The 13,026-nt window shown below is 39.3% G+C and overlaps 1 pseudogene; it reads left to right on the top strand.

Moving 5' to 3' along the window:
* The first annotated feature begins 246 nt into the window (after positions 1 to 246).
* On the top strand, positions 247 to 7,534 carry LOC121802231 (annotated as a pseudogene).
* The last annotated feature ends 5,492 nt before the right edge of the window (positions 7,535 to 13,026 follow it).

Raw genomic sequence — 13,026 nt, forward strand, 5'->3', positions numbered from 1 at the left:
TAGAAAAGTCAAAATTCGAATTTAGATATTTTAATTTGAATACATTCATTTTAACAAAGAGGAATGATAACTAAACAATTTGTCTTCAATAAAGATATTTATAAACAAGTTTGTGGTACTCAGCTATTTAACAAACGGGTCTCTTTTCCACTAAATTAACGTTATCATTAAAGAAGAAAGGAATGGTCCTATAACATTGGATTTGAACTGCTATTTCTTTAATATAATATAATGGAGTAATAAACAACAACGTTTCATGTAGAAAATTTGATTATAACAACTATTACTCCCAAAAATGGCATTTCCGAAGGTAGAAGAGTGTTCCATAGAAGAGCTCCTAGATGCTGAAGCTCATGTATGGAACCACATCTACCAATACATAAACTCCATGTCGCTAAAATGCGGGGTTCAATTAGGCATATACCCGATGTCATCCACAAACACGGCAAGCCTATAACACTTCCTCAACTAGCCGCCGCCCTCTCTATCAACGAGGCCAAACACGACGCCCTCTACCGCCTCATGCCGATTCTAGTCCACTCCAAGTTCTTTGAAAAAGTCAAATTAGTTGTGTCTGAGGAAGAGGAAGAGGCTTATTGTCTCACACTGGCTTCACGCCTCCTGTTGAGAGACGAGCGCTCTCACGATGCTAGACTGCAGCTTCATGGATCCATTGCATCACTTGAGTGAATGGTTTGGGAATGAATGCAGCTCTCCATTTGTATTCAAACATGGGAAAACACTATGGGAGTATGCCGGGATGGAGCAAAGGTGGAATCAACTGTTTAACGCAGCTATGTGTAATGATTCGAGATTGGTGGCGAGCGTACTAGAGAAAAAGTGTAGGCAAGTTTTCGAGGGGTTGGAAAGTGTGGTGGAGGCGCAGGAACACTGGCGAAAGGGGCTTGAAGGCTACGGTGTTGGATCTTCCGCGAATCCGTCCCTCATGCTGATGCAGTGCTACTCAAGGTACGTAATACTTGAATAATAAAATTAATTGATCCGTACGTCGCTAGTTTGTAATTTGTTAACAGTGGATATTGCATAATTGGAGAGATGAAGAATGTATGAAAATACTGGAGAAGTGCAAGGAAGCTATAACTGGGAGGAGCAAGGACAAGAAGGGTGGGAAGTTGATTGTAATTGATATGATTTTGGATGGTAAGAATCAAATAGGTAAAGAAACTGAAACTCAATTGTTGCTTGATGTGCTAATGATGACTTGTCTAACTGGAAAAGAGAGAAGTGAGAAAGAGTGGGCTAAGCTCTTCTTTCCTGCTGGCTTCAAATCTTACAAGATTCATTCAGTTTTAAGGTTGAGGTCTTCCCATAAACGCATCCACCTGCACGCCGATTTCAAACTATTTCAGTTGTTCGAATAAGAAAACATTGAAGCCCACATTTACCTCTTCTGCTTCCATTATTAGTATTTTGCCTTTCCCTTTAACTGGTACCTCGACACAGGAGCGAGCAATCATATGTGCGGGAACAGAAGCATGTTCGTGGAGCTTGATGAATCAGTAAGTGGTAACGTCTCCTTTGGTGATGAATCTAAAATTCCAGTTAAAGTGAAAGGCAAAATACTAATTCGTCTGAAGAATGGAGCTCATGATTTTATTTCTAACGTATATTACGTGCCCAATATGAAAAATAATATTTTGAGTCTTGGACAACTCTTAGAGAAAGGTTATAATATTCATATGAAGGATTATTGCCTTTCAATAAGAGATGGCAAAAATAATTTGATCGCCCAAGTGCCAATGTCCAAGAATAGAATGTTTTTATTAAATGTGCAAAATGATGTGGTGAATTGTCTTCAAGTATGCTACAAAGATAAGTCTTGGTTGTGGCACCTTCGATTTGGGCACCTGAATTTTAGTAGCTTAAAATTGCTATAAAATAAAGAAATGGTACGAGGATTACCGCCCATCAAGCATCCCGATCAACTCTGTGAAGGATGCTTACTTGAGAAGCACTTCAGAAAGCCATTCCCAAAGGAGTCGAGTTCGAGAGCTCAGAAACCATTGGAGTTAATCCATGCAGACGTGTGTGGACCAATCAAGCCAAGCTCCCTCGGTAAAAATAATTATTTCCTACTATTTATCGATGATTTTTCAAGAAAAACGTGGGTATACTTCTTGAAGTAGAAATCAGAAGCATTTGACGCTTTCAAGAAGTTCAAGGCTGCCGTTGAGAAAGAAAGTGGTCTAGAGATCAAAGCAATGAGGAGCGACCGAGGTGGAGAATTCACATCCGGGGAGTTTCAAGAATTTTGCAAAGAAAGAGGAATTCGGCGGCAATTAACGGTTCCAAGATCCCCCCAGCAGAATGGAGTGGCCGAACGAAAGAACAGGACTATCGTTGAGATGACTCGGAGTATGCTAAAGACGAAGAATTTGCCCAAGGAGCTATGGGCAGAAGCAATGGCGTGCGCTATATACCTGTCTAATCGGTCTCCAACCAGAAGTGTGTGGGGAATGACTCCTCAAGAAGCTTGGAGCGGAAGAAAACCAGGGATCGCACACTTGAGAGTGTTCGGGAGCAAAGCCTATGCACATGTACCAGATCAAACGAGGAGTAAACTCGATGACAAAAGCAAGCCATTCATCTTCATTGGGTACGACTCTAACACTAAAGGCTATAAGCTATATGATCCAACTTCGCAGAAAATAATGATTAGCCGAGACGTGGAGTTCGATGAAGAAGGAGTATGGGATTTCGGCTCGGACAATGACACCACTTCCATACCTCCATTTGGAGATCCAAGAATAGACGAGCAAATAAGAAAGGAGCAACAAGAACAAACAACTCCACCTGCATCTCCTGCTACATCCGTTGGAGGCTCGCCGTCATCTTTCTTGAACGAAAGAGCCACACAACGCGCACGAAATTTGGCTGAAGTGTATGAAGACACTGAAAGGTTAGAAGATCTTACCTTATTCTGCTTATTTGCTGATTGTGAACCAGTCAACTATGAAGAAGCTGCAGAAAGTGAAAATTGGCGAGTCGCAATGGATGAAGAGATTAAGGCTATAGAGAAGAATGATACGTGGGAGTTGGTGACACTACCAAAGGGTCATAAGGCCATTGGAGTTAAGTGGGTGTATAAAATTAAGAAGAATTCCAATGGTGAAGTTGAAGGATATAAAGCAAGACTCGTCGCAAAAGGATATAGCCAAAGAGCCGGAATCGACTATGATGAGGTATTTGCTCCCGTTGCTCGCCTAGAAACTATTAGACTAATACTCTCTCTTGCAGCCCAAAATAGATTGAAGATCTATCAAATGGATGTAAAGTCGGCTTTCTTGAATGGATTCCTTGATAAAGAAGTCTACATCAAGCAACCTGATGGCTACGTGGTGAATGGCCAAGAAGATAAAGTTCTAAAGTTGAAGAAAGCCTTGTACGGGCTAAAGCAAGCACCAAGGGCATGGAATAGCAGGATCGACAAGTATCTTGAAGATAACGGCTTCACCAAATGCCCACATGAACATGCGCTCTATGTGAAAAGTAAAGGAAATGATGTCTTAATAGTGTGCTTGTATGTGGATGATCTCATTTTCACAAGAAACAATCCAAGCATGTTCGAGGAATTCAAGAAGGCCATGACTGACGAATTCGAGATGACGAACATTGGGCTGATGGCATACTACCTCGGTGTAGAAGTGAAGCAACTTGAAGATGGAGTATTCATCACACAAGAACACTATGCAAAGGAGATTCTGAAGAAATTCAAAATGGAGGATTGCAAGCCAATCAACACGCCGGTGGAGTGCGGGGTCAAGCTATCTAAGAACGACAAAGGAGAAAAGGTGGATCCGACACTATACAAGAGCTTGGTTGGAAGCCTACGGTACTTAACTTGCACAAGGCCAGATATATTGTACGCTACTGGGCTCGTAAGTCGCTACATGGAAAATCCAACTACTTCCCACTTCAAGGCAACAAAGAGGATACTCCGTTATCTCAGAGGTACAATCGACTATGGCCTATTTTATTCACAATCTAATGATTACAAGCTTGTTGGCTATAGCGATAGTGATTGGGCTGGAGACAATGATGATCGAAAGAGTACAAGTGGATATGTGTTCTACATGGGAGACACTGCCTTCACTTGGATGTCTAAGAAACAGCCAATTGTCACACTATCAACATGCGAAGCCGAATATGTGGCTGCCACTTTCAGTGTTTGTCACGCAATTTGGCTCAGGAGTTTATTATCGGAGCTCTGGTGGCCACAAAAGGAGCCAACAACTATTTGTGTGGATAATAAGTCGTCCATTGCGCTATCCAAAAATCCAGTGTTCCACAACCGAAGCAAACACATCGACACCCGCTACCACTACATCAGAGAATGCGTTGCAAATCAAGAGATTCAAGTCGAGTATGTGAAGTCGCGAGATCAGGTTGCTGATATCTTCACAAAGCCACTCAAGCATGAAGACTTTGTCAAGATAAGGACATTGCTCGGAATGACAAATAAAGTTTAAGGGGGAGTGTTGAAATATTATTAAACTTGATTTTGTAATGGAAATATCTAGATATTGTAGAATTGTCTAGAAATAAGCTTGAGAAAATATCTAGATATTTTAGTAGAAATATCTAGATATTTTAGGAGAATAATCTATATTTTAGATATTATGTAAGAAATATCTAGATTTTTATAGATAAAAATCTAGATATTTAGAATATAAAATTATTATGTAGATTCTAGAATATGAAGAGGACTCCTATAAATAGGAGTGAGTTGTAACATTTTAGATAAGTTGAGTAGTTGAGAGAATTTGAGAAATAAAGAGTGTCTTGGTTTTCCCCACATCAATATCTCCTAAATCACTTCCCAAATATTCCACCCATTGTCCCCTCAAATATTTCCCCCAAACTAAAATACTCCTCCAATATATTTCCTATAATCCAACAGACCTCACCCTCCTCCTCCGGACCCTCCTCCCACCAGCCCCGCTACTCCACCGAACAGCCACCGCGGGACCTGTACAGTCAGCCCGCGCGTGTGACCAGTCAAACTCCGAACCAGCCTCCACGCTCGCCTACCTGTTGGGATTCGCCGGAAGTACTGCACGCGCAACCTATGTACCAGCCACCGCAATGCGACCGATCGTTGGGTCACCGCACAACGACGTTGCATGTTGTTGCTCCCGGTCTCAAGGTTCGTTCGCCTTTCCCGGCCCAACTAGCTGCTGTAAGTGATTTCAACGAGAAAATGCGTATTTATGGATTGGAGCAAGCTGCCCTCCTAGCCCGGTTGAATTGCGTATTTGAGGAGAATATTGATGCCGAAAATCTAGTTGATGATGTTCCTAACAATGCCGCTAACAATGGGGGCGCTAATCTTGATGTTCCAAACGACGAGGCCATGGAAGAGATCGTCAAGACTGACAATATGACGCTGCAAGGGCTCATTGGGGTATATGATGAGAAGATTGGTGAAGAGGAGGAGACATTGCTAGAAGATAAAGAGGAGGATGGTTCTATTGGTGAAGATGAGAAGATAATCGCTTCGTTCAATGTTGCTCAAATGTCATCGAAGGATGTTGCGAATTGTTGGGATTTGTTAGATGATGTGCCATCTCCACCAGCCATGTTATCTTCGTCGTGCAACCCCGATATTAGTGGAAATGAAGAGTCTTTGTTAGGAGTTGGTGTTGCGAGAGAGATGAAAACTATACAAGAAGAGAAGTCGAATGCGATCACGAAGGAAACAAATCTACTCAATGGTGATGAGAATGGTTTGATGGATGAAGTTGTGAATTTCCATCACGAAGTATCGTATCCGTCAGTCATGATCTGTGCACTTACAGGTGCGGGATCAGATATTACTAGGGAGGTGGAAGGCAGAGAGAAAGATGTTGTGTGGTATGAGATTATTGTTAAAGTTGGATGGAAAGAAAATGCTAAAGGGCTGAAATGATTAGTTGTGAGTAAAGGTGATGCAGTTAGTGATATATTTAAGATGGTCACAGTGATCCCTTTGTGTGCATTCGATCCTGGTATATGTGTCAGTTTTAGCAAACGAAATTGTGAATTTCTTGCTACGCAATTGGCAGAAATGGATCTATGTGATGAGAATGAGCAACTGCACATTGACAATGTTTTCGGGAATGCTATGAATGTGCTGTCAAATAATGATAAGGAGCTTCCACATGAAGGATTTATCAAGTGCTTATTTGCCACAGAGACCTGTAGCCTTGGGCTAAACATGCCAGCAAAACCGGTTGTCTTCACTAATGATCAGAAATTTGATGGAGATGATGGGAGACGTTCGCCTATTTGGTTTGCGTTTGATCCAGGAGGAGAAGCCTCGCCAAAGTTGTTGCTTTCAACTGTCATCGTTGCTTCGTGGTTCCTACCTTGAGGACAAGGTGGATTTTAACCGTGGGGTAGTTGATACGAGACATTAATGTCATATCTTCCATATCTTTTATTTAGTTATCTTTTGATTCATAGTATCTTTTCATATATTATTTTCTTATTCCATAAGCTAGTATTCTAGTATTATAAATAGAGATAGGTTGTTATCATTTTATTCATTCAACCAATTAATGAAATCAGTATTTCGCCCAACTTGGCTTGAATCACAAAACTCTAATTCTCTATCGCTGCCGACGAGAACCTCTCTCGCGCCCAACACCCCCCTCTGTCGGACGTCTTCGCCGACCTAAAACCTCTTGGGCGCTTGACGACCACGGCTTCGGTTTCTTGAGTGTGTGGAATTCGAACGTTAAGGAAGGCTACCCTTAATAGGTGCTCGAGCTCCCCCGCATTGTTGCTGGGCTTGAGGGATCTGAGAATCTGAGCTTTGTTAGTGGAGACATGTTTGAGTTCATTCCACCAGCTGATGCAGTTTTCTTCAAAGCATGTCATTTCAATATAGTATATGTGTATCTTTTAAATCTTAATTGATGAAATTAACTCTTGTAGTACTAATTAACAGTGGATATTCCATTACTGGAGCGATGAAGATTGAAATAAGATTTTGGGAAGATGCAAAGAAGCAATAACTTCAAGCAAAGAGAAAGGTAGAAAAGTGATTATAGTGGAAATGGTTGTGGATTGTGAGAAACAAGAAGATGAGGCCATTGAAACTCAGCTGTGTATGCATATGTTGATGATGATTGTGACTACTGGAAAAGAGAGAAGTGAGAAAGAGTGGGCTAAGCTCTTTTTTACAGTTGGCTTCCCAAATTACAAGATCACTCCTATCTTAGGGTTGAGGTCTGTAATCAAGGTGTTTCTGTCATGATTAATTATTATTGTTAATTATATCATTTCTGTACTATTCCATTGTACTGGTCCATATATGTTGCTAGTATTGTGTCTGGATACATGTTAATGTGTCTTTTAAGTTTTAATTGTAAATTGTGGGGATGTCGTTTGGACTTGTTAATGTGCATCTTGATCACTATACTATTGTGGTGACTGGTGACGTGTCCTTAAAATAACTTTGTGGTGATGCTTATGTAGATTGGAATATTATTATAGTGATACTTATAAAGGAAAAAATTTCTATTTTTAAGAAATGGAGAGATTATTATTCAATTAACTTTTATAATATTTAAAAATTTTAACAAGGGACAATTCATGATGGAGGGAGGTACGTAGTATATATATCCTGCAACGGATACATTAGCGCTTCTGCGGTGGGTCTTGGATTTAGCGGCTGGCTTGTGAGCTGTGAGTGTTTCTAGAGTTGGTGTTGGCCAACTGCCAATGTATAAAAAATACACTTGCTTTTTTTGTTTATCGCGTAGTATATTCACAGGGATGTTAATCGGGCTAATCCGTTCAGGTTCGGGTCAACCCACTTGGGTTGCCGGTCTATTTGGGTGCGGTCTATTCTGGCCAAAAAATTTCAACCCTGACCCTAACCCGCAGGGTTTCGGTCTAACCCATCAGGCTATTCGAGTGTAAAAACTTTCAAAAATAATCTCATGTATCAAAATTTTTCTCTATAAAATGATTTTAAATTTTAGATATTTTTTATTCTTAGTTTTAGAACCATATAAAATATTCAAATTTTCATAGTTTTCTTCAATAATAGTTGGAGAGAAGTATTTCATCTCGATTAACTACAACATAAACAAAGATAAATCAAAATTAAATCAATCAATTTGAATTAAAGCTTGTGTTCGTGTCATTATTTTTGGTATTGCTCATAATTAATTCTTTATGAAAATTAAAAATCATATTTTACATGAATAATTATTAAAATGATAAATATACTGAGATTTTGATGGGTTAGTTTTAAATTTTATCTTGATTGGTTTTGGTGGTGCTAAGACAGTAGTGGCAGATGATGGAACGATGGAATAATGAGTCGGGGTGGAACTTGAAAATTTATAGTGTGAGATCGAGTGGAAAAATAGAGAATGAAGATTGAAGAAAACTAATAATTGTGCCACGTGAAATTCAAAAAAATCTCTAAAACCTAATATTTTTTAATTAAAAGTTATAACCCGTCGGGTCGACCCGCAACCCGTTCGAGCAAACCCGTTTAACCCGTCAACCCATTTGGGCTAACCCGTTTAGCCCGTTTTGTATTCAAGTTACAAAATTACAACCCTAACCCACTAATTTTACCGGGTTATTCGGGCTGACCAACAGATTTCGGATTGGATTGACATCCCTAAATATTCATAGAATTTATTTGGGAAAAATTGAGAGAGATGCATTTGGTATGTTATTTAAGTGATTATAATTTTCCACTTATTTTCATTTTCGTCCGTTCCAAAAAATTTGTCACTTTTCACTTTTATCATTTTGGGTAGTGGACCCACATGCCACAAAATTTTTCATCTCACTCTATTACATTTCTTAAAATCCGTGTCAGGTCAAATGATAACAAATTATAAGAGAGGGATGGAGTACTAAAGTTATAGATGGAGTACATATTAATCGATCGTATCTTTATTTCCACTGCACAAATTTCTATCGTTATATGTTATTGGCCACTATAGCCTTATAGGTACAGTTTCTTTAATACTCATTCTATTTCAAGGAAGATGACCCTTTTATTGGTGGCATGAAATTTTATGCAATTTTATCTTGTGTTAAGTGAAGAGAGTAAAGTAAAAGAGATAGAATAAAATGTGTTAAGTTAAGAGAGTAAAGTAAAAGAGATAGAATAAAATGAAGATAAATGTGTTTTGAATTTAGTATTGAATCATCTATGAGACCGTTTAGCGTTGCATGGGTACAACATTCTTCTTTATGTTGCAATGTTAGTCGACTTTCAATTGTACTAAAAGGACACGTGATCAATTTGTATTACTTACAAGGAGAATTCGAGTTAAGAGTATTTGTCTATATATAGGTAATTTTTTTATAGTAATATATTTTCTACTGTCAAAATAATGATGATATTCATTGTTGTGTAATCGAGACAAACAGCAACGTAAAGAGACACAGAATTTACGTGGTTCACCAACGTTGCGTTGGCTACGTCCACTGGCGGAAACGGAGAACAAATGTTATTCAGATTGTTTTCAGACTACAGAGTTATGTGCCTACTTCTATATAAATAGGCACACATCGACGGGCTAGGTCCAATACAAAATTAAGACCTAAAACAGAAATATATCATAGCGTCGGGCCGGGGGCACTCCGCTCCCCCGTTCGCTAGCGGCAAACTATATAGATTCAAGGCATACTAAAAAATCTCCACCTTGACTTGAATTCTCCTTGCAGACGCATCATTATAATGCCAGACGAATAGCTTGCCTCAGATTTGCCCTCCTCGGGCAATTAACAGCTCATGACGTTTAGCAAGTCCAAACAATGTTGAAACTTGCTATTCGGGACCGGCTTGGTGAACATATTGATGCACTATTTATTAGCACTAAAAATACATGCAAGTTTACAGGGTAGATCTAGTATAGCTAAAGGTCAGTACCGGGATATCAAACACAGAGAATAAGATTGCAACTGGCTATCATATACTAAGCGTCATATACTATTTAAAGACACATATGTTTTTTTTGTTTGATTTTATTAAACTAGACTGAAAAATAAATAAACAAATAAAAAGAAAGCATATAAACAATGATACAAAGCAGGCATAGGAATGTAGAATATTAGGATCCAAAACACAATCGACTTTCTTGAATTACGGTCTCTAGAGTTATTAAGTCGGTCACTTAGCTGGATTAAACCATATCCCGAGGTGAGAAATCCGTAAATTAGGTGTTGAAATCAAAGTCCCCTTTAAATCTCTAACATCTAACTCCTAAAAGATCTTTAAGACCAATGACCTCACGTGAAATCTCAACTCTCCCGAGTTCTATTGAATTAAAGTGTGAATTATCCATTTTCCAAGTCAACTATTTCGTCTCCCGAGTACTCTAATCAACTCTAACATGTATTCAAGAGGTAGCTAATCAATTGAATATAGAAAGCGCGAGGATAAATCAAATAACTACAAGAGCTAACAAGGAAAATCAATCGAATATCTTCACCAAAAATTCCACAATTGATGTTTAACTCATAGACAAGTAAAAACTACAAATAAAGTACGAGACATGAAAGAAATTGATAAAACCCAAGGTTGAATATTCAATCTTCAGTCTTCTCTTGTCTGGATCTGCAGAACTCCGCTCCAATGGAAGATGGATGAATTTAAGGGTGGAATATGGAATGGAAGAAGTGTAGAGAGGGAGAAGGATTGGAGGCTCTGAGATCCAGATTATGAATTAGGTTCAGAGGTATTTATAGGTTGGAAAAAGGTTTATTTTTTATAAATTTCGTGCCCTATATGAAATAGGAGAGATTTGGCTTCACAATATAATAATTTCTTTTCTACCGTGAATTTCCGCATAAATTCCAGTCAGCTTTGACTGCACTGCGCAACGTTCGTAGAATGGTCATAACTTTCTCCACAGAACTCCGATTGAGACATGCAAGATTTCCACGCGAAGCTCTTTCGAAGACGAAGAGAATGGCATGTAGTAAGAACTGACTGGACGTCAAAATCGCTGTCAGAATGGGCTCGAACAGAGGCTGCTGCACTTTTGGCCTTTTTCGCATTTTTCTATCTTTTTCTATCATTTATTAACAAACACGTCAAAAATACCAAATGTATAACATATGCAATTTAATAACATAATTTGCATGATTGACATTTAAAACAAGTCAAATCTAGTCCTTAAAAACATGCAAAATCTGTGTTTGTCACATATCAACAGGATTGTTAGTAGTACCTACTTTCTTCACCTTAATTCTCTTCCCATTCTTCAGAAAATTTTACCTCACATCAATATGTTTGGTCCTCTCATGGTGAACCTGATCCTTGACTAAACAGATAGCGCTCTGACTATCACAGAACACAACAACTTGCTCTTGATGTAGACCAAGATTACCAACTAGCCCTTTCAGCCATATTCTCTCTTTAGCAACTTCAGTCAATGTCATATACTCTGCTTTCAGCCTGCAGTTGCCTTCCATCTAACAACGGAACCACCAAGAATGAAAACATAGCCAGTCATAGATCTTCTACCATTAACATCTCTAGCATAATCAGAATCAGAATAACCAATCACAGAATAGTGAGTATCACCTCCATAAACGAGACCAACAACATGTGCTAACAACACTAACAATATGTGCTATGTCTGGTCTAGTGCAGACCATAGCATACATCAGACTCTCAATAGCATTCGAGTACGGAAGTCGAGACATGTACTCCTCCCCAACTTCAGATTTCGGTGCATGATCAGATGACATATGAATGTTTATGGCACTTGGAGTATCAATAGCCTTTGATGTAGACATGTCAAATCTTGACAAAATCTCCTCAATGTAGCTCTTCTGTGACAGGGAAAGCTTCTTCTTTGTTCTATCCTTAGATATCTCCATGCCGAGGATTTTCTTTGCAGCACCCAAATCCTTCATATCAAACTCAGCACTGAGGTGAGCTTTCAACTTCTGAATCTCAGACTTCGACTTTGCAGCTATAAGCATATCATTCACAAACAGAACAAGATAGACCACAAAACCATCATCAGCTTTGTTATGATATACAAAACAATCATACGAACTCTTGTTGTATCCCAGTTGGATAATGTAGCTGTCAAATTTCTTATACCCTTGCCTCGGGGACTGCTTTAGTCCATATAAGGACTTCTTCAACTTGCTAACATAATCCTCCTTACCCGGAACCACAAATCCCTCTGGCTGAGTCATGTAGATATCTTCCTCGAATGGTCCGTGTAGGAAAGCCATCTTCACGTCTAGTTGCTCAAGCTCCAAATCATAATGTGCAACTATCGAAAGTAACACTATGATGGAAGTGTGTCTAACCACTAGCGAGAAAATCTCATTATAGTCAACCCCCTCCTTCTGCGTGAACCCTCTTGCAACTAGCTGAGCTTTGTATCTAACACCCTCCTTTGTTGTGGTCGCTTCCTTCTTCTTGACTATCCATTTGCAAGTAACAATCTTCCTCCCCTTAGGCCGTTTGACCAGCTCCCAAGTCAGATTCTTCCACAATGATTCCATCTCCTCTCCCATTGCAGCGAGTCATCTAGCACGCTCACTACCCGAAACAGCTTCCTTGTAGGTTGATGGTTCTGCAGTAGATGGTTCATCCTCCAACTCACTAGCAACCTGTAGTGCATATGCCATCATGTCCTCAAAACCGTACTTCAACGGAGACTTCACACCTGTCCTCCTAGCTCTGTCAATAGCAATGCTTCTTTGACGAGCTTCCAGATGGGTATCAGAACTAGTAGTTTTAGCAGTAGTGTGTTGATCTTCTCCACCTTGGAGTTGTGATTCACTCTCATCGTGAATGACTTGTAGCTCCACCTGTTTATCAACACTACCAGAATCCTCTGCACCGACAGACTTCATAACTGAGTTAAGCATAGAATTCTCATCAAACACCACATTCCGACTGTGAATAACTTTATTCTCTGAAGGTGACCAGATTCTATACCCCTTAACTCCTTATCCATAACAAACAAATACTCCATTCTTAGCTCTTGGTTCCAATTTACCCTCACTCACATGATA

Source organism: Salvia splendens, chromosome 5 (assembly GCF_004379255.2).
Source record: "Salvia splendens isolate huo1 chromosome 5, SspV2, whole genome shotgun sequence".
NCBI classification, from domain to species: domain Eukaryota; kingdom Viridiplantae; phylum Streptophyta; class Magnoliopsida; order Lamiales; family Lamiaceae; genus Salvia; species Salvia splendens.